At 42.1% G+C, this 23,352-nt stretch overlaps 2 non-coding genes across 2 annotated transcripts; both read left to right on the top strand.

Moving 5' to 3' along the window:
- Window positions 1–748: 748 nt before the first annotated feature.
- trnag-gcc (transfer RNA glycine (anticodon GCC)) lies at window positions 749–819 on the top strand. The gene has a single exon. It is a non-coding gene; the product is annotated as a tRNA-Gly (tRNA).
- Window positions 820–2,661: 1,842 nt separating this feature from the next.
- On the top strand, window positions 2,662–2,743 carry trnas-aga (transfer RNA serine (anticodon AGA)). The gene has a single exon. It is a non-coding gene; the product is annotated as a tRNA-Ser (tRNA).
- Window positions 2,744–23,352: the final 20,609 nt, after the last annotated feature.

Raw genomic sequence — 23,352 nt, 5'->3', positions numbered from 1 at the left:
GTTTATGGCTTCACACGCGTTGCAGTATGCTCCTATTCTTTTTATGCTCAGCTACTAAGATTTCCCTTCAGTGGTAAAATCAGATATGAATATTCAATACTTAAACGGGCACAGTTAAGACATTAAATATACATATACATACTGTATACAGTACAGTTTTCATACGGTAATATGTTTATGTTCCTAAATCAATCTCTTTTATGAGCATGTGAAAGGCATGGTGAATCGATTCTCAAAAATTACTGTACTTTGCATGATTGGAAACAAATGCGTGATTGCGAAATGCTGTGGTGTTACTTTTACAAAGACGGTCAATGAAAAAAAGAATGTTGACCAGGGCAATACTTTGAGTTTACACTTACAGCTTGTCCAAGGTCATTCATTATTAATACTATTAGTAATATCTTCGTTAAAGACTTTGATGGCCACAGCTCAAACATGAGAGGTTGAGCTTTATTAGCTCCACCTTGCGGAAATTCCGGATACTATTATTTTGCTTGTCGTATTATAGGAGAATTTACGGTAACTCGCGGTATTTACCGGTAGCTTGAGGTAGACTGCGTACAGCGTACCGCAAAATAATGCGGTATCGCCCGCGCATTTTGAATGGCTGCATCTGTAGGCTGCCAAAAGTCTCCGAAACCAAATTTTGATAGCAGAAAATTCTCACTCGTCCAGAAGTTCCCTTGGGACCCAACATCCAGCACAGAGTGGTAAAAAACGTCTTTTTTGTAGACCCTTGCAGCGTGCATTGGTGGTTCAGTGGTAGAATTCTCGCCTGCCACGCGGGAGGCCCGGGTTCGATTCCTGGCCAATGCAGTGGCTTTTGCAGCGAGCGGCTCCATCACTTGCATCCCCTTTCAACTCGCAACTGAAAACCCACTGAAGCTTAGAAGCTGTGAGCCAGGTCAGTACCCGGATGAGGGTGACCTACAGGGAAAAGCAAAGCTTACAGCTGGAAGCGGTGTTAATGGAGCCAGCGGTGGGACGCTCACCCTGAGGTCTGTGCGGGTCCCAATGCCCCAGTATAGTGACGGAGACGCTGTGTGGTAAAAAGGCGCTGTCTTTTGGATGAGATGTAAAACCGAGGTCATAGCTCTCTGTGGTCATTAAAAGTGACCACCAAAACCTTTGACAAAAGCTCTTGGTAATTGATGGTCTTCAATAATGCTTCTCCTTTAGGTACATTTGAAATCAGCTGAAAAATGCTGTGAAATGGGGGGGGCACTTCAGGCCAGTGTAGGATTTGAATTTGAATTTTTGAAGAACCATTAAACAGCACGAGAAAGCCCGTACACTGAATTGCAGGGCTTTCTATTCAAAGAAGGACAAAAGAAACTTCCCTGAATTCCATTTTTTGCAGCACAGAGAGGACAGTGGGAACAAGGCCTGTTAGCTCAGTTGGTTTGAGCGTGGTGCTAGTAACGCCAAAGTCGCTGGTTCGATCCCTGTTCGGGCCAGGCAGTCTCCTCCTCTCTTGCCAAAACCTGTTGCTTTCTTGCTGTGGTGAGATTGGTGGTAATGCAAAGACGCCACATACTACCGACAGACGAGAGTGTTGCAGGAGAAGAGAGAAGTGATGGAAGATTGAAGAGTGTCCTAGGTGGAGCCAAGATGAAGTGTCACAATTGCCTAGGGGAGGATTTCAAATGTTTAAGATGGTAAAAATAACCGGAAGTGATCCCCCAGTCCGGCGCAGTCTGACGTACTTCTGTCATATAAAGTAAAACTAGATGTCGAACTGGAGCCTCACCATTTGCATAAGTGAGGCTCCAGTTATACATCTAGTTTCACTTTAAATGACAAAACTGAAGAGACTTAAAAGAGCTGGAGAGGATTTCTTACAACTTTTGAGCCGGCACAGTTTTCGAAAACGTTTTCTTCACGCTGCACTATACAACACAGACAGCCAAGAGTCTCCAAAACAAAACGAATTGACAGATAGGAGAAAAGTCCCACTCGTCCTAAAGTTCCCAAAATCCAGCACTGAGCGTAAACAAAGTGTTCAAGTAGCGTGGGAATGCAACCCCTAATCCTAGCTGGAGTTTGAGCGTCTGGTTCAGAGTTTGCTCAAGAGTTTACCTTTCACAGATGCGCAAAGATGAATGTTGAGGGTGCACGCTTCAAGGCGCCTTACAGTGCAGGGAGTGATTAGAGACGATTCGTGACGTGTGCTCGTTCCCATATACCGTACGCCCCGGGTTGCAGTGCTAGGATGACGTCCAATACCGCTTCGGCACGTAACGGCATTATATTCAAGTGCAGGACGTGAGGGTTTTATTTTGTTCGTTTTGTTCTGCTCTACTTTGCTTTGTTTTGCTTTCCATGGCGTTCGTAAGAGCGTCAATAAAAAGGCGATTCCAGCGTCTAACACGAATATAAGAGCTATTTCAAGTGCGGCTTCTAAAATGCTTGTAGACATTTGTCTGTTGTTGATTGTTTCTTTGTGTCTAACAAAGTGCCATTTTCCTGTCCGGACAGGGAGACTTTATCATTCCCACATGAAGCCACCCTTAAGTCCTCTGAGGCGTGTCTGTCTGCAAGGCTTGTATTTTGGAAAGGTTTTTTTTTTAATGGAGAACGACTTTGAAAAAGGTTTCCACCGGTGCCTCGCGATCCATGTGAGATTGTAGCAAGAACGCAGCAACGGCAGCGCTTGCTGTAGTCGTGGCCGAGTGGTTAAGGTGATGGACTAGAAATCCATTGGGGTCTCCCTGCGCAGGTTCGAATCCTGCCGACTACGGTGTTCTCCTCACGTCGTTGTGTGCCGGCGCAAGCAAGGAAAAGTGCCTTTCTGCTTTTCCTGGTGGTTTTAAAACGCGAGATCGCTTGTACCCGCTGCCTTGGAAAGAAATGTCTACATGTTTACTTGCACATTGTCTATTGTTTGTTTGTACATTGTCTTGATGCACTGTTTGCACTTTGTCTTGTTTTTTACACTTGTTTTACAATCGAGAGACCTTCTGTAAGTAAGAATTCCATTGTACCAGTACCGGTTACATATGGCAATAAAGTTCAAGTTCAAATGCTTCAGCGTCCGCAAACGGCATTTTGCAGCTGGAAGCAGATGGCGACGCTTTTTGCGGTCGCGTGTCTTGTGCCCCATTTCCGGCCTTTAACATCGAATCAATAAAGCTGTTAGAACCGACACCATAGGTGCTTTTCTTACAACTTTTGATCTGACTCAGTTTCGGAATGCAATTCCTGAACACTGCGAGAGACAACCTACAGATGCAGCCATTCAAAATGAGCGGTAAAAACCCGTGGTACAGTAACCAACCCGCAGGGCACCGTAGGGCACCGCCCTACGGTGCCCTGCGACAGGGGCACTCGTGGTGCATTGGTTGGTAGTGAAAAGATTTAATCATCTAATGTCTTTACTGTGCACATTTCAATCTGCTTAGTTTTGAATATTTATATGGAATTTTACCACTAAAGGGAAATTTTAGTAGCTGAGCATAAAAAGAAGAGGAGCATAACGCATCTGAAGGTCATAAACGATATTAATTTAGGAACATAAACATTACTGTATGTACATAAACTGTACTGTGTATGGCTGGTCTTGATAGTTTAAAGAAAAAATACACACCAGTCTTCCATTTCTCCCTAAACATTTTAAGCATGAAAGTTTTATGAAACGGTACCCAAATATGTGATTGCTGTATAGAATGAATTTTAATTTTTAAAAATTATTTAAGACGAAAATTAAGCTGTTTACATCTTCCGCCTGAGAACAGTCACCCGTTGCTACCCAACGCAGAAACACAGCCACTAACTAGCAAAGAGAGGACATTAGCTAGCCAATATGATAAAGAAATAAATGATTATTTTGTTTATTTCTTTTGCACATTTATTTGAACATTTCCATCGATTGTACAAGCACTTGGAAACTGTCCAATCCCTAGTTCATCAAGCATTTACCGGTCTGGTGCCGGTCTGTGTCTTCTAGGATATAATGCCAGCGAACTCTTGTTTTTATGTCCACTATAACTACGCTGGGCAAACGTTCCGAGGTCAAATTCTTCCAGCACGGGGGTACCTTTAAAGCGGAGACGACGGCACCGAATTTTTTTGGCGCGCCTTCTCTTTAAAGCCCTGGCCAAATATGAAGACAGTACGTACAGTTATAATTCAAACGGAATTAAAAACTACACATCCCAGTTACCATGGTGGTGCTTGTGATCATTGCGTTTAACCAACGAAACAGGGCGAAAAATCAGTCACATGACTTTGGGGCAGAGTTTCGAAAGCTTAACCTATCAGCAACAAAGCGAAATTTACACGATAGGCTACCTCAAACTGTCAGTTACACGACTGTGTATGTCGCTTAAGCCACTCCTATTTGGCATTTTAGTTATGGAGGCGAGAAGACGCCCCCCCTCTGGGTGTCTGATTTGCCGCCATCTTTAACTGTTCGGTGTCCGAATCGGAGTAGCTACGCGTACGAAATAAAGTTAATCCCAACTACAAAACATATATTTTTGTGGTAAGAGGGCGCAAAACATCAGTATTTACTGCTATTAATTACTGTACGATTTATAGTTGAAATCTGAGCCTAGATATAAAGTTAGATATAAAGTTAAAATCTCGACAAAGCAATGTAGGAAATACAGAGAAAATAAATCCTTTCTGACATCTAAAATCAGTTTCGATCAAGGTCTCTAAAACGAACAAGAAAAAGAGGATTTTCGGAGGGCAATTACGCTGTGTTTATATAGAATAACTGATTTATGAGCAATCTAATTTCTTGTTCGTTTAAAACAGTGAAATGTCAGCTGCAAAAGATCGCACCAGAAACAGCACTCTCTCTGCCTGTCATAGACGTTCAGGAAAGGCTGAATGAAGTCATGTCAAGTACAATAATTCGGTGATCAATAATAACAGTTGTAGGACAGTATATAAGGAGGATAAGGATTTTGAAGTTGACTCGAAATCTGATAGGTAACCAGTGCAAGGACTTGAAAACAGGTGTAATGCATCCCTGATAGGATTCTTGCTGTCATATTCTGAACATATTGAAGATTGCTCAGTGTGGATTTAATTTCCCCAGTGAACAGGATGTGCATTTATTAATTCTAGAAAAAAAGCCTTTCTTGATTTCTCTAGTTCCCTTTAAAATAAACTATTATTCCACAATGCAGAGTATTACATGGCCAGTATTTACACATGATATTTGTGATTTAAAGAAATTAACACAAGCAGCTTTTGGAGATTTAAGTGTTGGCTGAGTTATTGCAGGATAAAAGACTAGAGATGTTGGCAAGAAGAAGATAATTTGGGGAAAGCTGAGGAATACACTTATAACAAGAACACTTCCTAATGGGGTTAGGCATACTTTTGATGAAGATGATGAAGTTAACAGACTATATGTTTACATAGATACTGAAATAAGGATTGTATTTTAGATTATGTGTAGTTGCTGGCATTGAACTGTGTGTTGGATGCACATGAATTGAAGGAATGGGCAAACATAGCTGATGCGGATCCACAGAGCCAGCATATTAAGATGTTTATACTTAGAGGCAATTTGTTTAAATAACTAGGTATGGATACTGATGTGCAAGAGAGGTGGAAAGGCTGTTTCCTTAAGCCAGCACTATAAAATATTTTATTCTCAGTGAGATGCTGCCATTTCATCGTGGGTTTCTAACACTGTGTATAGTTCCATCCACACAGTGCCTTTACTTCCATCCATTTCTAATCTCTTTATCCAGTACAGAGGATTTGGAGCCTATCCCAGTAAGCAACGGACACAAGGCAGAATACACCCTGGACATAGCGCCAGTCCATCACAGGACAGACAGACACAAACACACACACGCCAGGGCCAGTTTTCCCATAAACCAATTAACTTACCAGTATGTTTTGGAGTGCGAGAGGGAGTCATATCACACATATGGAGAAAAACCATCTAACCCAGAGAGAACATGTAAACCCCTCACACACAGGATGGCAGGAATTGAACCTAGGACCCCAGTGCTGCAAGATAGCAATGCTAACCACTTCGCCACCATTATAAATGGATGGATATCTTAGTTATCTTTCTAGTTCACAGGTTTGCATGCATAATTTAATTTTGAAAGCCACTGAGACATCAGGTACTACTGTTGTATTTATGAAAAAGAAACAAAACAAAAAAACATACTAACAACTGAGCCATCCTACTCCTTAGTTAATACATTTTATTATTCATAAACAGTTAACATTGTTAGCAAAATATTTTGAATTATATTTAACCCTATTTTTTCTTTAGTTTTGTATTTAACTTATTATATGATAGTCAGACTTAATGTATATTTGAACAATGAAAATATATTTTTACAAGATGCGGGGGAAAGTGCAACAGCTTATTACAGTGCTAAATTTAATATTATTGATTGCTAATAGTTTATGCTAACACTTAACTTTCTTAATTAGATCTATTTAATACAGTGAACTAAGTGTAACATACAGATGCAGCCATTCAAAGTGCGCGGTACAGACACCGCGGTACAGATACCGCAGGTATGATGACACGGGATACCGCGGTGCGTGATTGGTTGACCGACAGGGGCACTCATGGTCCATTGGTCTGTCGTAGAAAGACTTACTGTAAACGTCTTTACTGTGCTCGTTGTAGATATTGAATTTTACCACTGAAGGGAAATCTTAGTAGCTGAGCATAAAAAGAATAGGAGCATACTGTAACGCGTGTGAAGGCCATAAACGATATTAATTTTGGAACATAAACATACAGTATATAGCTGGTCTTGGTACTTTAAAGAAAAAAATACACACCAGTATTCCATTTCTCCCTAAACATTGTAAGCTTCGAAGTCTTTAACTAACGTGATACCGGAGTCAACAAGCATACTTTTAGAATTTGATTAAAAGGGAATATAATATGGAATCGCGTATCTCAAGAATTTAATAACGGTATGATTATATCCGTGTACTGCGGCAGGGCTGTGTAGGGCTGTTTCGCCTGCCTGATCGTGCGAGCTGTCTTGTAGCCTACTGGTCTAGGTGCGTGCCTACCAACTGGCAGGTTGTGTGTTCGAATCCAGCTGGTGCTGGACTTTTATTTTAACAAACATTTCTTCGAAAAAATAGGTAAGCGATATTATGGACAATCAGTTGACAAATCCATTTCCTTTTTCTGATCACTCGCTTTCTGGCTACACATCTCACCTGTCCTGTTCTTTGTTTTCCTGGTTTGCTGATTATGCCTGCTGCGGTCCATTCCTACCCTCACACCTAAAGAAAACTATTTTAAATTTCTTGGCGCAGTTCATTAACCCTTGTATGTGCTGTCCGCGCCCAAAATGCAATTTTAAGAAAGTCAAAAACCGTGCTCAAATGCAATTTTCAAAGTGCAATGAAATACAATATTGTTGTCGCTGCTGTTCTGGTTGTTTTTATCCCGTAAAGCGTTTTGAGAAGCCACCTTTAAAGGCGATATATGTTGTAGAACCGCTGATTCTTATGGAATGTGTTCCGCAGGAGATTCAAATTTTTATTTATTTTTTAATCGCGTATCTAAGGAAGTCTCAGTATAACTTTGTTCATGAACAAACAGTGGCATGTTACATTGTCATTGTTTTTTTTAACAAGGCTCGCCAGCTAATGTGAATCGAAACCTGTCTTGCTAGCTTTTAAAGTCGTGCATGTGTAAACGACAATTGAAAAAGAGAAAAAAAGACCTGACTGACAAGCCGATACATACTCTTAGAGTTTGATTAATAGGGAATATAATACGAAAAAACCATAAGGGACTTAAAAGCTAAAGGAGATGCTTCATATTGCTTGACTAATTTTAAAAACTAAGTTATAAATGCAGTCGCTCCCTCGGTGACGCGCCGGGTGTAAATATCAAAGTATACATTCCCAACAAGAATTGTACCCATCTGTCATGCAAATAAAACACCTTGAATTGAATTGAATTGAGGGAGATAGGGGGACAAATATACTGTAGACAGGCCTCAAGGCAAATAAGATACTTATGGGTACGCAGGCATTCAAGACAGCAACATACAAAACGTTTGCACGTACTGAGTTAAGTTATTACTTGGTTTTCAAAGTGCAATGAAATACAATATTGTTGTTGCTGCTGTTCTGGTTGTTTTTATCCCGTAAAGCGTTTTGAGAAGCCACCTTTAAAGGCGATATATGTTGTAGAACCGCTGATTCTTATGGAATGTGTTCCGCAGGAGATTCAAATTTTTATTTATTTTTTAATCGCGTTTCTAAGGAAATCTCAGTATAACTTTGTTCATGAACAAACAGTGGCATGTTACATTGTCATTGTTTTTTTTAACAAGGCTCGCCAGCTAATGTGAATCGAAACCTGTCATGCTAGCTTTTAAAGTCGTGCATGTGTAAACGACAATTGAAATAGAGAAAAAAAGACCTGACTGACAAGATTTAATTAATGCAGATCAGTAAATCAAGGGACAAAACAACTATTGCGCCCGGGTCCTCAATGCGCTTTGACGTGCTAATGCGTTGGTTTAACAGTCCGGGTGTGGCAAGCCCCCAATGTCTCCCGACTTCGGCAAAAGGCACCCGCCTTTCATTGGAAGACAATGAACACACTCTAGCCGTACAGGTGAATATAGCATAAAAGACACCAAGGGATTGGGTGAGCTCCCATCGCAAAAAAAAAAACTGCGAACCTGCACTACAGCGACCATAGTACAGTATGGAGACCAAGACCTTTTACGGGAAGAGACGAGGTGCTTCTGCCGCCCCAGCTTCCAAAGAGCGAAGGGTAAGCAAATACAGCAGACTTCATCTGAAATACGCGATTACAGCGCATATTACAAGGTATTATTGCCGTTTTGAATTTTAAATTCAATTATAATTATTTCTTCGTAGCCTGTTCTTCAAGAAAACACCGCACGGGCGAAACGATCTACCACAAGGACAGTAAAAAAGAAAGCGGTAAGACGGAAAAAAAGAAAAGTTTATTTTGACTTCTGTTCCGCGACTGATGAATACTACTGTGTGACTTTATTTCTTACATGACTTATGTTATTTTGCCACAGGCCGTGGGTCTCTGCTCTCGGCCACTGGCCAGGGTGCCAACCTGTAGAAGCAGCACCTGTATGGAGACATTTCGGCAGCAGCGGGAGCAGTACGATGCATTACTGGGGAGGACTGGGAGGCTAGAGACACTCCTGAAAATGCAGAGGAAGGAGACAGTATGTTCCAGCAGTCAAACAGTTGAGCAGCCGTCTCCTGAAAAGTGGCTCTCCCCGCCGCGCAGGTTGCAATGCCTGGCGGAAGCTCTGCCCCCCGCAGAGCACACACCGCCTCAGGACACTCCATCCCGGCCTCTCAGTTCACCACCGCGCAGGACTCTGTTGATGCTGTCCCCGCCGGCTATCTCCCCCCAGGAAGCACAGCGGAATTCACAGATGCCAGTGGGACGAATAATTCTCCCAGATGTCCAACTGCTACCCATCACCCAGGAGATGGAGGGGGGGTTGTACTTGCAGTGCATCGGCATAGACGGGAAAGCAAGAGCCGACCGCTACGCCGCCCTCGTGTTTCGAAATCTTGTGACTTTTGAAATTTACTGGGGGTGGACCACGTCTGTAAATTTCGATGGGTCCAGAGGCAAAAGTGCCTTGCCTTGCAATCTCCGGGAAACCATTAGTACGATGGTGAATCGGAGATTCTCAACCCTTGCTGCGTACGACTGGAAAAGAATTCGTGATCGGATCAACGAAATGCTTCGTAGGAGGAGGCGGTCTTTTCCTCTTGTCTAACAGTCTGTCCACAAACAAAACATTCCTGTTAGACAAGAGGAATTGAAAAAAAAACAATGTTGTCAATGAAAACCGGTGTGTGTGTCTCTCCCTGCTGGATGTCCCTCTCACAAACTGCTGAATGAATAAAATAATTTTATTGAAAACGAGTTTGCGATTGTCTGGTCTTTAAATTCTGGAGATACGCGATTCCATATTATATTCCCTTTTAATCAAATTCTAAAAGTATGCTTGTTGACTCCGGTATCGCGTTAGTTAAAGACTTCGATGCTTAAAATGTTTAGGGAGAAATGGAATACTGGTGTGTATGTTTTCTTTAAAGTACCGAGACCAGCCATATACTGTATGTTTAAGTTCCAAAATTAATATCGTTTATGGGCTTCACACGCGTTGCAGTATGCTCAGGCACTAAGTAAAAGGAGATGCTTCGTATTGCTTGACTAATTTTAAAAACTAAGTTATAAATGCAGGCGCTGCTCTGGTGCGTCGGCTCCTACACAGTGCCTGTCTGCTGTAAGCGTTACAATATACATACCCAACACTGCTTGTACCCATCTGTCATGCAAATAAAACACCTTGAATTGAATTGAATTGAGGGGAGAAGGGGGGGATACTAAAGCCAATACTGGCTCAATGGGCTTTGACGTGCTAATGCGTTGGTTTAACAGTCCGGGTGTGGCAGGCTTCCAATGTCGACTCGATTGGAAGACAATGAACGTATTTTAGCCCTAAATGAATTAATAGCAAACATGGTTTACATAAAATACATTTTTCCAAGAAAGTTTATAATAATACGATCTGAGCCTACTTTAAAAATAAAGGAAAAGCATTTTCAGAGAGCAATCACACTGTGTTTATGTAGAAAAAGCGATTAGGTTTATGAGCAATCTAATTACCTAATCGCTTAAAACGCTATATAAAATAAAGTTTATTTAGAGATGAATGATCAGTGTGGTAGTTTAAATAATGTGAGTCAGGAAACTAACACAGCGCCACCGGATTTAATAACGCAATAAAAACGCTATAAAATAATGTGACACAGTACAGCACAGTACAATAATACTGACCATGACTTTAGAAGCATAAATTACCTTACACTCAATTTAAACACAAGCTGTCTTTCTGTATGAACCTCTAAGCTGGTTCATACAGAAAATGTAGAAATGCATTAGCCTGATTATGATTAAAAACACATAATTAAACACGCGTTTGCGATTTAAATCAGAACACGATTAAAATCAATATAAATGTTTATATTGTAACGCATACTGTCCAGCCTCCATTTCTCTATAAAAATTTACTGTTGCACACACACACACACAATAGAAGCAGGAACCGCTGTCAGAAGGGAAGATATGTTCAAAATATCGCAAATATCGATCATGTTGCGATATTTTGAAATATAAAAGTCAACTGATTGTCCATAATATCGCTTACCTATTTTTTCGAAGAAATGTTTGTTAAAATAAAAGTCCAGCACCAGCTGGATTTGAACACACAACCTGCCAGTTGGTAGTCACGCACCTAGACCAGTAGGCTACAAGAGAACTCGCATGATCAGGCAGGCGAAACAGCCCTACACAGCCCTGCCGCAGTACACGGATGTAATCATACCGTTATTAAATTCTTGAGATACGGATAGTTAACCACGTGACACCACGTTAACTGCGTCATACCGCGTGATACTGTGACACGCCCACCGGGGTATGCCGCGAAATACCTCACGCATTTTGAATGGCTGCATCTGTACTATTCAGAAATACAATCGAAAATAGTTTTGTGGTGTTTGTATGGATGAAACGTTTCTAAAATGTATAACGTAACAAAATTAAAGACGATTAAAATCTGTAATCTTTCCACTTGTAATGTCATTAGACAGAACAACACGTTTCTGGTTTGTTTTAATTAGTATTAGTTAGTAGTTAGTAGTTTTAATTTAATTAGTATTACAATTCGCACTGATTCCCTTGCGAAGATATGGACTTAAGAATATTCGTGCCTGGTCAAAAAATGGCATTAAGCACTTAAAATTAATATGGTTAATAATAGTAAACTGTAACATGCTGTAACAAGATCGGTTAAACTGCGAAGAAAATGCTTTCAGAGAAAATGTTTCAGGTGTGAAGAACATAGATCTCCAATGCAATTTCAACCAAACCTGTTCCCACACACCCTGCCCCCACTACCATTAGAATATACACAAAGCACTGAAATCTTTCGAGCTAATGATCAGGTGACCCGAGAGAGAGCGAGAGAAACACCAAGGGGTGCGGAACCAGGGAACTATTTACATGGAAAACGGGCGATCTCCCCAGACTGTCGCCCGTTTCACTGTTACCTGGATACCTCTTTATTTAGAACTCACTAACGCTGATTTTTAGTTTCGAAGGATTCAAGTAGGGTTTTAGATGAAAGGCAGCGACCTTAATCAAGCCCAAATCATAATTGAACCCATTCAGAGCCTACATTACATTTTAGCGTTTCATTCTGAGCAGAAGACCCTCACACCTGAAGAAGGCTTGCGTTTTCTCTCTTCTCTTTTAAGCATGTTTACAATGTGTAATACAATTACAATGTGTAATTACAATGCGAATCGTATGAGGGTGGGGGGGAGGTGTCTTTCGCTGGAAATCTCGCCTGCTTCTACTTTACGAACACAACCCCCTCTCTGCCGGAGTGCTGGCTGTGACGAATTAAACCGGTTTCACAGGTTTCAATCACAGACCATGTGACATGGGAGTCAGGAAACTAACACACAGCGCCACCGGATTTGATAACACTATAAAAACGCTATAAAATAATGTGACTAGGCACAGAACAAGTTTACAGCACAGTACAATAATAAATGCTGACCATGACTTTAGAAGCATAAATTGCCTTACACTCAATTTAAACACAAGCTGTCTTTAGCCCTCTAAGCTGGTTCATACAGAAATGTAGAGATCCAGGCTCAGAACACACAGCTTCATTAGCGAATACATATGCAGGACAACTAGAGAAGACGTTTTACAGAGGATGGATTTTTAGAAACATCCCATCAGTGACATCACTGAAGTCAACTCCTAGGTACTGTAACTGTCGTGTGGATAGTTTCACAAGAATCAGACAAAGGTTTAAGCATCGCTTGTTCTAGATAAAACTGCAAAAAAAACAACAACAACCCATAATGTACTTCTTTGCGGCTCTGTTTGCCCAAATCATATATTCACAACGTGAAATCTAGAAAATAATATTACGTAACCAAAATCCGCAATATGGAAACAGAACCTGTGTAATTGTTGATAGATGATGTACTCGTAACATTTTTTCAAGACGAACTACAACATTTAAAAAATGACTTGTATGTACTTGATATCTCTAATCAATCCACGGGTCATAGCACAAAACGAAACTAAAACGCATACCGTTTCGCGCTTCTTATTAGTTGCTCAAAAGTAATTTGACCGTATGAAATGCATAATATGAACCAAGAAACATGTACGTGAGCAGTACTTAAGCACTGTAGTATCGGTGTTAAGACATACCTCTCAGTCTCCTCCTCTCTTGCCAAAACACGTTGCTTTCTTGCTGTGGTGAGATTGGTGGTAATGCAAAGACGCCACATACTGCCGACAGACGAGAGTGTTGCGGGAGAAGAGAGAAGTGATGGAAGATTGAAGAGTGTCCTAGGTGGAGCCAAGATGAAGTGTCACAATTGCCTAGGGGAGGATTTCAAATGTTTAAGATGGTAAAAATAACCCGAAATGATCCCCCAGTCCGGCGCAGTCTGACGTACTTCTGTCATATAAAGTGAAACTAGATGTCGAACTGGAGCCTCACCATTTGCATAAGTGAGGCTCCAGTTATACATCTAGTTTCACTTTAAATGACAAAACTGAAGAGACTTAAAAGAGCTGGAGAGGATTTCTTACAACTTTTGAGCCGGCACAGTTTTCGAAAACGTTTTCTTCACGCTGCACTATACAACACAGACAGCCAAGAGTCTCCAAAACAAAACGAATTGACAGATAGGAGAAAAGTCCCACTCGTCCTAAAGTTCCCAAAATCCAGCACTGAGCGTAAACAAAGTGTTCAAGTAGCGTGGGAATGCAACCCCTAATCCTAGCTGGAGTTTGAGCGTCTGGTTCAGAGTTTGCTCAAGAGTTTACCTTTCACAGATGCGCAAAGATGAATGTTGAGGGTGCACGCTTCAAGGCGCCTTACAGTGCAGGGAGTGATTAGAGACGATTCGTGACGTGTGCTCGTTCCCATATACCGTACGCCCCGGGTTGCAGTGCTAGGATGACGTCCAATACCGCTTCGGCACGTAACGGCATTATATTCAAGTGCAGGACGTGAGGGTTTTATTTTGTTCGTTTTGTTCTGCTCTGCTTTGCTTTGTTTTGCTTTCCATGGCGTTCGTAAGAGCGTCAATAAAAAGGCGATTTCTGCGTCTAACACGAATGTAAGAGCTATTTCAAGTGCGGCTTCTAAAATGCTTGTAGACATTTGTCTGTTGTTGATTGTTTTTTTGTGTCTAACAAAGTGCCATTTTCCTGTCCGGACGGGGAGACTTTATCATTCCCACATGAAGCAACCCTTAATTCCTCGGAGGCGTGTCTGTCTGCAAGGTTTGTATTTTGGAAAGGTTTTTTTTTTTAACGGAGAACGACTTTGAAAAAGATTTCCGCCGGCGTCTCGCGATCCGTGTGAGATTGTAGCAAGAACATGGTGCGGCTTCTTAAATGCTTGTGGACATTTGTCTGTTGTTGATTTTTTCTTTGTGTCTAACAAAGTGCCATTTTCCTGTCCGGACGGGGAGACTTTATCATTCCCACATGAAGCCACCCTTAAGTCCTCTGAGGCGTGTCTGTCTGCAAGGCTTGTATTTTGGAAAGGTTTTTTTTTTAATGGAGAACGACTTTGAAAAAGGTTTCCGCCAGCGCCTCGCGATCCATGTGAGATTGTAGCAAGAACGCAGCAACAGCGGTGCTCACTGTAGTCGTGGCCGAGTGGTTAAGACGATGGACTAGAAATCCATTGGGGTCTCCCCGCGCAGGTTCGAATCCTACCGACTACGGTGTTCTCCTCATGTCGTCGTGTGCTGGCGCAAGCAAGGAAAAGTGCCTTTCTGCTTTTCCTGGTGGTTTTAAAACGCGAGATCGCTTGTACCCGCTGCCTTGGAAAGAAATGTCTACATGTTTACTTGCACATTGTCTATTGTTTGTTTGTACATTGTCTTGATGCACTGTTTGCACTTTGTCTTGTTTTTTACACTTGTTTTACAATCGAGAGACCTTCTGTAAGTAAGAATTCCATTGTACCAGTACCGGTTACATATGGCAATAAAGTTCAAGTTCAAATGCTTCAGCGTCCGCAAACGGCATTTTGCAGCTGGAAGCAGATGGCGACGCTTTTTGCGGTCGCGTGTCTTGTGCCCCATTTCCGGCCTTTAACATCGAATCAATAAAGCTGTTCGAACCGACACCATAGGTGCTTTTCTTACAACTTTTGATCTGACTCAGTTTCGGAATGCAATTCCTGAACATTGCGAGAGACAACCTACAGATGCAGCCATTCAAAATGAGCGGTAAAAACCCGTGGTACAGTAACCAACCCGCAGGGCACCGTAGGGCACCGCGGTAAGTGATTGGCTGGCCAAAATGACCGACAGGGGCACTCGTGGTGCATTGGTTGGTAGTGAAAAGATTTAATCATCTAATGTCTTTACTGTGCACATTTCAATCTGCTTAGTTTTGAATATTTATATGGAATTTTACCACTAAAGGGAAATTTTAGTAGCTGAGCATAAAAAGAAGAGGAGCATAACGCATCTGAAGGTCATAAACGATATTAATTTAGGAACATAAACATTACTGTATGTACATAAACTGTACTGTGTATGGCTGGTCTTGATAGTTTAAAGAAAAAATACACACCAGTCTTCCATTTCTCCCTAAACATTTTAAGCATGAAAGTTGTATGAAACGGTACCCAAATATGTGATTGCTGTATAGAATGAATTTTAATTTTTAAAAATTATTTAACACGAAAATTAAGCTGTTTACATCTTCCGCCTGAGAACAGTCACCCGTTGCTACCCAACGCAGAAACACAGCCACTAACTAGCAAAGAGAGGATATTAGCTAGCTAATATGATAAAGAAATAAATGATTATTTTGTTTATTTCTTTTGCACATTTATTTGAACATTTCCATCGATTGTACAAGCACTTGGAAACTGTCCAATCCCTAGTTCATCAAGCATTTACCGGTCTGGTGCCGGTCTGTGTCTTCTAGGATATAATGCCAGCGAACTCTTGTTTTTATGTCCACTATAACTACGCTGGGCAAACGTTCCGAGGTCAAATTCTTCCAGCACGGGGGTACCTTTAAAGCGGAGACGACGGCACCGAAATTTTTTGGCGCGCCTTCTCTTTAAAGCCCTGGCCAAATATGAAGACAGTACGTACAGTTATAATTCAAACGGAATTAAAAACTACACATCCCAGTTACCATGGTGGTGCTTGTGATCATTGCGTTTAACCAACGAAACAGGGCGAAAAATCAGTCACATGACTTTGGGGCAGAGTTTCGAAAGCTTAACCTATCAGCAACAAAGCGAAATTTACACGATAGGCTACCTCAAACTGTCAGTTACACGACTGTGTATGTCGCTTAAGCCACTCCTATTTGGCATTTTAGTTATGGAGGCGAGAAGACGCCCCCTCTCTGGGTGTCTGATTTGCCGCCATCTTTAACTGTTCGGTGTCCGAATCGGAGTAGCTACGCGTACGAAATAAAGTTAATCCCAACTACAAAACATATATTTTTGTGGTAAGAGGGCGCAAAACATCAGTATTTACTGCTATTAATTACTGTACGATTTATAGTTGAAATCTGAGCCTAGATATAAAGTTAGATATAAAGTTAAAATCTCGACAAAGCAATGTAGGAAATACAGAGAAAATAAATCCTTTCTGACATCTAAAATCAGTTTCGATCGAGGTCTCTAAAACGAACAAGAAAAAGAGGATTTTCGGAGGGCAATTACGCTGTGTTTATATAGAATAACTGATTTATGAGCAATCTAATTTCTTGTTCGTTTAAAACAGTGAAATGTCAGCTGCAAAAGATCGCACCAGAAACAGCACTCTCTCTGCCTGTCATAGACGTTCAGGAAAGGCTGAATGAAGTCATGTCAAGTACAATAATTCGGTGATCAATAATAACAGTTGTAGGACAGTATATAAGGAGGATAAGGATTTTGAAGTTGACTCGAAATCTGATAGGTAACCAGTGCAAGGACTTGAAAACAGGTGTAATGCATCCCTGATAGGATTCTTGCCGTCATATTCTGAACATATTGAAGATTGCTCAGTGTGGATTTAATTTCCCCAGTGAACAGGATGTGCATTTATTAATTCTAGAAAAAAAGCCTTTCTTGATTTCTCTAGTTCCCTTTAAAATAAACTATTATTCCACAATGCAGAGTATTACATGGCCAGTATTTACACATGATATTTGTGATTTAAAGAAATTAACACAAGCAGCTTTTGGAGATTTAAGTGTTGGCTGAGTTATTGCAGGATAAAAGACTAGAGATGTTGGCAAGAAGAAGATAATTTGGGGAAAGCTGAGGAATACACTTATAACAAGAACACTTCCTAATGGGGTTAGGCATACTTTTGATGAAGATGATGAAGTTAACAGACTATATGTTTACATATTTCTAATCATATTTCTAATCTCTTTATCCAGTACAGAGGATTTGGAGCCTATCCCAGTAAGCAAAGGACACAAGGCAGAATACACCCTGGACATAGCGCCAGTCCATCACAGGACAGACAGACACAAACACACACACGCCAGGGCCAGTTTTCCCATAAACCAATTAACTTACCAGTATGTTTTGGAGTGCGAGAGGGAGTCATATCACACATATGGAGAAAAACCATCTAACCCAGAGAGAACATGTAAACCCCTCACACACAGGATGGCAGGAATTGAACCTAGGACCCCAGTGCTGTGTTGTAACAGAAGAAATAAGGTTCTTGATCCTGAGATGAAGTAAAACAGATGAGTTTATTGCATGCAAGGAACAATAAAGCCGAAGTCTTGTTTCCCGCAAGAAACAACAAAACCGAAGTATTGTTCAACGTACTGTTACAAACTTTTGGGTTATATAGTGTTTTCTTCTCCGTTTCTGACGTCACTCGGTCTGATGGTAATGAGGGGGGTTCATGGTATTTGGCCAGTTTACGATGTTCTGGGCAAATGGTCAGTTTAACATTACACCCAGGGGGGTTCCTAGCTTGCATCTGCAATCCTTATCAGTTAACCCCCTTTCCTGCCATAAACCCCAGCTTGTGACTTAGAAGTCTAAACCCCCTACAGAAAGGATTAAATTCAAACCCCCGTCTTCACATCTTTCTTCATTCCCCCCTTATAAAATATGGCATACGTCAGTGTAGCCTATTTTTATACATACAATGTCAGGGCAGATCTTTCCTTTCTTGGCGAACAGGTATGTATTGCCATGTCATTGTACGTTCCACGGTTATAGCAAGATGTGATACATGTTTTTGTGAATGTGATGATTACAATTATACATATAAACAATACTACTCCTACAGATACACACTATAAAAAGGTTCCACCCCAGGCCCCAAACACAGACTTTACCCAAGACCCAATTCCCCAATTTTCAGTATAATAGTCCTGATATTTCTGTCCCTCATTGTAAATGTGTTGGGCCAGATCTGAGACGTGCTCAGAATTATCAGGAATATATGTGCAGCATTCAGTGTCAATTACTGCACAAGTTCCTCCTTGGGCCGCCAGTACATAATCTAAAGCTAGTCGGTTCTGCATGGCCACTGTTCTGAGGGCTACCATCTCATCATTAACAGCCTTCAGACTAGATGAGGTAGAATTTGCTAATTCTTCTAAAGTCGAGGCCATTTGAATTAACTCTCGACTCAGAAAGTTCATGCCGGCTTGTGGAAATATTATACCTAAATAATATTCCCAATCAGCCAATTTTCTTTGTGGTCTGTGGTTAGGTCCGAAGGGGCTGTGGATTTGAACACGGATATGAGGAACCACATATCCTAAATAACATGAGCCAGACCACTGGGCTGGCAACCATGGGTAGGCTCGTTTTCCACAAATGAAAGATGTTCCGTTTGGCGCTCCCCATGCCTCTGAAAATAAGAAGCTTATACTGAATTGTGGGGTGTGCCGATCCCATCCTGGAATTTGGAAGGTAGAGGTGGATATATTTGCAGCGATGGTAAGGTTGCAACGACTCCATCCAACCAAGTGCAGACCAATTAGTGTGCTGAAAACATATGTTTCCCTCACGTTCCTTATTGAGAGTCAGGTATGGTGGTGTATGGCTTCTGTTATATTTAGGAGCGTAAGAGCCTGTGAAACTCGTGGGCTCTAAGCCTCGCTCCTGTAGATATTGTAATGTTGTGCAGGTTAAAGTCGTGTTATGGCAACCCCCCATAGTTTGTCATATTAAAATCTCCTAAATTATCCCTCCAAATGATCATGCCTATGACTTCCTCGAGACGCCAAGGAATGGCTCCCATAGGAAGTCCTCCCTGTACATATTTGGGTAATGTGGCACACACCCAGCAGGCACTTTGGTTGGTTTTCTTAGCTGTCAGATAGGAGAGGCCTAAAAAGGAATTAATTCCATGTTCTCCTTTGTGGGAGAGATGATCATTAATTCCTGCGGAACATAGTCCTACAGCAACAATTATTCTTATAAACAGAAATGATTTCTTTCTGAGTCTGTAAATGGGGATGAGGCTCGTCGGCAGTGTGGCGCGTGGATCCAGCGATCTTTTCCTTCCACTCGAACCGCAGACTCGGTTGTCAACAGGATCTGGTAGGGTCCGTCCCACCTGGGCTGGAGAACCTGTGAAGGAAATTTCCTGATCCACACCCACTCTCCTGGGATGAGGTTGTGCCCTCCTTCAGGTGGTGGTCCCCACGCCTCCAGGACCTGCTCGCGGGCTCCTTGGGTGGCCTCTGTCAGCAACTTGCAATAATACAAAGGAATGGTTGATCCATCTGAGGAAACCGCAGTCTCAGCACCTGTAAGAGAACTTGTTTCAAATTATTAAAGGCGGCTTTTGCTGCGGGAACCAAGGCAATCTTGTCCTTGTACTGCACTCCCCCCTTAAGCAGATCTGTTAAGAGTTGTGCTCACCCTGTAAAAAACATTGCACCCGGGCCCTGTTAAAATTTCACAATGCTAGACACAAAAGGGCCTTATCATAACTGCTTCTATTAGACACTCTAAAGCTGAAGCAACTCAGACTTTCCTCATCAGGGGAAGCACTCAGAATACCATCAACATACTGAGTGATCACAGCCAGTTGAAGCTACGTGATACCCTGTTCTGCATAGTCATTCTTTGTAATGCATAATATTCCAACCCAATAGATCTGGAATAAAACCACCCATTAAAATCTGGTACTCGGCAAGTAAAACTTGCTGTCCCAATACTCCTGTGGCCTCCTGCCATCTTCCCCTATACATTGCTCTATAGTACACTGTTGAACAGAGGAGTGAAACAAGCAGGACAGTAGTGCTCCAGTATCCCCTAACAGAGAAACCAACACTCCATTAACAGTACATTTTTATCCACTGGACTGGGACAGACTTAGGGAGGCTACAAGGGATTTACAGGATCTAATCGTTAGGTAAACAGATTTTCTCACAAGACGTTATTCTCCCCAGTCTCGATTCTAAACCTACAGCGTTTCAGCATGTCTGGTTTCGAGACATTCGAATAAAACCAAATTGTTTCCACTATTGCAACTAATTGTATAAATTACAATTTATAATAATTTATAATAATACAAAAACTGTTTAACTACTTTTACGTCCACCTGTACTGTACTTATACGTTTCAGACGCTCTTATATTTTCCAATCTCCTTAAGTTGATTTTCGTCAAGTCTCTTTAGTTACGTCTCTAGCCAGTCCCGCTGGCTAAACACACTCACACCGTCATTTAGTATACCAAAACTCACAGTTACACACATACATGCCGGCACACAAATTCATAAAACACACATACACATCGAGAATATATTTTTCTCTTCGTAATACAATGTGCTGTATTCTTGTTTTACTTCTACATGAATCCTTTTAATTCCTGAAGCGCACTCCAGGTTCGCTGCATTTCTAATTTCGGGTGCGGTACTTTAGCCCACCGGTCAATATCTTACGGTTTTGGATTTGATCGTATGGGGGAAATCAGGGAAGGTAAGTGCGATTGCAGACCCCCTCGACGGGGTGCGAGACAGTGTTAGAGTGGCGCTGTCATCAACGGCGCCAGCCCCTGCTACATCAAGTCCTTTCCCACTTCGAGTGAGAGTACAGATCTGCGGGCGCCCTCCCTCTAACAGGGGAGACCCTGATCCGTCTTTATCACACTCATACCAAGTGTTATCCCAATCAGACCCCCCTTCTCCATATGGCCACTGAGGGAATTGATCCCAATTATTTTCGTTTCCTGCCTGTTTGTTCCCCTGTGGGAGAGCAGGATATAACTTAGTCGCTGGCTGCAGCACATTAACCAGTGCAGCGTGACCAGAAGTTAATTCCTTCTTTAGTTTCTCATTCTCCTGTACTGCCTCTTTTAGCTTTTTTTTTTATACTCTTTCGTAGCGAGTAAAGTATATTTTCTTCCGGGTTTTTATTTTCCCCGTAAACACACTTTTAAGTCACATCCCAATGTCTTTCTTTTTCGTCATGTATCTGCCACTACTGGTGCCGGCCGTGCACCAGGGTGGGAGCTACATGCTTGTGCTTTTGCCAATCAATACTCATATGCTTTCTTTACAGGCGTCTTCGCCCCAAATTCCCTCTGACAAACTCAGCTTTTTCCATATTTTTCTCCTTCTTTTCCGTCAACTTACACTTTTCCGATATTTAAACGGACCCTTCCACCACTTTCTCAAACCATCAGTTAGCGCACATGTTCGGTCTCTTTAAGATTTACTTTTGTCGTGTGTGAGGTAACAGCTCATTCAGTAGGGGGATGCTTTCACTTGAAAAACCTGTGCATTCCTGCACTCATTCAGCCAAAGGCGTCTGTTACCTCCAGATCTAAATACCTCTCAGAGACTTTAGAGAGGATTTACACCGCACTGTTCACAGGTAAGAAACGAGACCTCGAAAACCCCCTTTCTTGATCAGTAATTCACCATCCCCAGAACGCCAGCATCGCTGCTTTTGCCCCGGGGTGGACTTACGCACTGAGCTCAATCAGGGCGATTCTCGGGTCTCAACGTCCTTTAAATCCTGCTACTTAATGCTTTGCTCTTTTATTATGAGGTGTGTTTATGTTAGTGTCGTGCGTGTGTATATGTATTTCACAAACAAGGAAAACACCAAAAACATACATGCATATATCTCTTCTACTCCTGTTTCCTTTAAAACAAAAAAACCCACGCCACGCCAGAAACCACGCCACTCCAATCTGTGCACGATCAAGGCGTAGCTAATCTCAGGACCCCGGGCGTAATTAAAGCCCACACCAATCCTGGATTATACGTGCATTTAATGCACCACTCAGCTCCAGAACCCCGGGCGCAATTAAGGCCCACACCGATCCCGAGCCACAGAACTCCGGGTGCCATTAAGACCCACACCAGTCCTGAACTACGTGCATTTAATGCACCACTTGCTCTAGAACCCCGGGCGCAATTAAGGCCCACGCCGATTCTGAGCCTCAGAACTCCGGGTGCAATTAAGACCCAAACCAGTTCTGACCTTCAGAACTCCGGGTGCAATTAAGACCCACACCAGTCCTGAACTTCACGGTAAGGGTCCAAAACCCGTTCAAAACTCCACGCGCAATTAAGGCATACACCAGCTTCGAACGCCTGTACACAATACCGCGGAACCCCTGCCAGACCAAATTCTGGGCTTACAGCAACCAACCCATTACATACACCGGTGCCTTCCCCGGGCCAGAGGAATTCAGAAACTCACGTTTACTCCGTCATCTCGGGCGATTCTCGCAGGGAGCAGAGATTTCCCAATCGGTCAGAGAGAGTCGGGACTTTTAAATAAAAGAGGAGTCCTTACCTCTTAGTTATGTGCGCGCTGACCGTCTCTCCTGCCGATGGGAAGTTCTGCGCCTTCTGGAGCATCCGCCGACTACGCCAAATTTGCTGTAACAGAAGAAATAAGGTTCTTGATCCTGAGATGAAGTAAAACAGATGAGTTTATTGCATGCAAGGAACAATAAAGCCGAAGTCTTGTTTCCCGCAAGAAACAACAAAACCGAAGCATTGTTCAACGTACTGTTACAAACTTTTGGGTTATATAGTGTTTTCTTCTCCGTTTCTGACGTCACTCGGTCTGATGGTAAAGAGGGGGGTTCATGGTATTTGGTCAGTTTACGATGTTCTGGGCAAATGGTCAGTTTAACATTACACCCAGGGGGGTTCCTAGCTTGCATCTGCAATCCTTATCAGTTAACCCCCTTTCCTGCCATAAACCCCAGCTTGTGACTTAGAAGTCTAAACCCCCTACAGAAAGGATTAAATTCAAACCCCCGTCTTCACATCTTTCTTCAGCTGCAAGATA

Source organism: Atractosteus spatula, assembly GCF_055471065.1.
Source record: "Atractosteus spatula isolate fAtrSpa1 chromosome 16 unlocalized genomic scaffold, fAtrSpa1.hap1 SUPER_16_unloc_1, whole genome shotgun sequence".
In the NCBI taxonomy this organism is placed as follows: domain Eukaryota; kingdom Metazoa; phylum Chordata; class Actinopteri; order Semionotiformes; family Lepisosteidae; genus Atractosteus; species Atractosteus spatula.
Note: the sequence above shows the minus strand (reverse complement) of the source record. Positions and strands in the feature narration are given on the sequence as shown.